The sequence below is a fragment of the Balaenoptera physalus genome, assembly GCF_965194825.1.
Source record: "Balaenoptera physalus genome assembly, chromosome: 7".
NCBI lineage: Eukaryota > Metazoa > Chordata > Mammalia > Artiodactyla > Balaenopteridae > Balaenoptera > Balaenoptera physalus.
Window position 1 is genome coordinate 10917572 of NC_138886.1, and position 2472 is coordinate 10920043.

Genomic DNA, 2472 nt, shown 5'->3' on the forward strand with positions numbered 1-2472 from the left:
TCGCCAACTAGATAAGAGTTGGGGTCAGTCCAGGCAGAGGGAACAGTGTGAGCAGAGGGATGGAGGGGTGTCCACCAGCGGTGTTTGGGGACCTAAGAGAAGTTATTTTGGCTGAAGAGTAAAGACAATGTGTTGAGGGGGAGGAAGAGTATGGAGCAGGGGGTGGGGAGACTGGAAAGGACTCCTTGGTCCCAACCCTGACCGCCCGCCTGCCCCCACCCCCCCACCGCCCATATGATTAGTCTGGGAGGATGCAGGGGCCCTCTGGTGGTGAGGGGAAGGAGTCAGAGGACACTGCAGGTGCAGAGATTAGGGGCCACCAAGTGCCCAGCCCGGTTCAGTGCCACCTTCCTGCTGCCCCTCCAGGCCCCGGCCCCTCCACTCCTGCCCCACAGTAGCGGGCAGCGGGCTTTGCCTGACCTGCCGGGGCTGAGCACCCCGGTGGGTGAACCTCAGCAGTGGTGCCCAGCCTGCCACTCCTCCCCGGGGGTACTGCTGCGTCTTCCCCAAGCAGGCAGGAGCTACGCTCCTCCCCACGGAGGCCTGCTGTCTTTTCTTGCTGCCTGGGGCCTTCAAGGCCTTAAACTCGCCTCCACCGTTCGCACAGTCCCCTGCACATCCTTCTCTGGCAACAGCTGACTTTTCCCGAGTGCCTGTGTGTGCCGGGCACTTGGACTAATACACAGGACAGCCTCATGTCACCTGCGGAGTGGGCCAGATGTCCCCCATTCTGCAGACGATGCACTGGGCTTCCAGAAGTTCAACAGCAGCCCCCATGCCCAGAATGAAATACCCAGACCCCTGTGCTGTGTGGTGGGTTAACTACACCCCAGACAGATTTTGTCCCAGACTCAATGCAGGTGGGCCCCAGGGTGAAAGTGACCCTGAGGCCGTAGAGGGATCTGGGAGCAGCTTGTACCTTGATGGGTCTCTGGGCTTCTTCTCATGCAGCCCTGCCCCACCTCCACTCACCTGCAGCTGGAGTGGCTACCTCTCCTCCCTCCCCCCAGGGAGGCTGCTCTGACGCTCCTCAGCTGTGCCATGTCCTCTGGCAGCACTGGCGCCCGGCTGAGGTTAGCAGGACGGTGTTAACAGCCTCTGCACCCCACGTCCCAGCCCCTGGGCCTCTCCTTCACCTGGCCCCTACCTTGGGGCCCATCCTGGTGCCAAGCCCTAACACATCACCACTGCTGCTCACCTTAGCTCTGAAACTGGCTCTACCCAAGAGGAGACGGGGACTCAGAGAAGAATCTTGCTCGAGGCCACAGAATCAGTGGTGCCAGGACCTGGTCCCACAGCCAGATTCTGAGTTGGGGTCCTCTCGCAGCATGACACATCAGACCTGAAGCCGTTCCACCTGCCCTGGTGCCTCCTCCAAGCAGTCTGCCTGGATGGCTCCCACTCACAGCGACTGCCACCCCCTGACCTCTATGTTACCCAGCCGGGGAGACCCAGGTATGAGTCGTGGAGACCTTCTCTGAACCTCAGTTTTCTTTTCTGTACAATAGGGGTGATGGTGGTCTCAGGGCTGAGGTAAGGAGCTGCAGCTCTAAGGCAGTACAAGGCTTAGCACCAGCCAGGTACACAGTAGGTGCTAATAAGTGTTGGCTGCACCTGCCCTGATGGTGAAGCTGGGTCTGTCTTGAGTCTCAAAGCCAAAGTGGCAGCTTCCCTTGTCCCTCCCTCCTCCCAGGGAGACTGGCATCCTGTCCCCCTCTGCAGGCCAGGGTGACCCCCAGAGAAGGAAAGGTCACTACAGTACCATTTATTACCAGAGACCTCACGGGGCTGTCAGAACTTCAGGGCAGGAGGGGAGGGACAGAGGAGAGGGACAGTCACAGGCAGAAAGCTGGGGACAGAACTGTGGGACCTGGCAGGGTAAGCGGGAGCACCAGGGCCAGGGGCTCCATTGGAAGGAGAGAGAGGCTGAGGCCACTGGGAGTGGGTAGTGGCCTAGATGCTGCGTCTGTCCCTCAGGGGCCCCCGGTTGGGCCTTTCAGAGGTCCCCAGGTAGAGCTTGGAGGAAAGTTCCCATGTAATGTCTCTAGAAACCTGGGAGGAAAGTGCACCCTTTGCGCTGGGCTGGAAGAGAACCAAGATGGGGACCCGCCCTCCCAAGATGGGGACGGGGCTGGGAACTGGGGCTAGGGGAAGACCTTGGGTGGGATTCTGGCCTGGGTGACCCTGGCAGTCTCCCTCTCTGAGCCTCAGTTTCTCCATCCGGAGAACACCTGCAATGCCGGGGATGGGGGTGTGGGGAGTTGGGGGGCGCCATGGACTTTCAGGAGGGAGGGGCAGGGGCAGGCCTGTGAGGGACACACAGCTGGCAGCCTTCACTCCCCCGCTCTTCTTGCTAGGGCCACCTGAGTGGGTCGCCTGGTGGGGCGGCGGGCCTAGGGCATCCGGAGGGCGGGGCGAGTTGGGGGCTCCTCCGAGGCCGAGGTGGAAGCGGCTCCGTTGCTACGAGCGGCC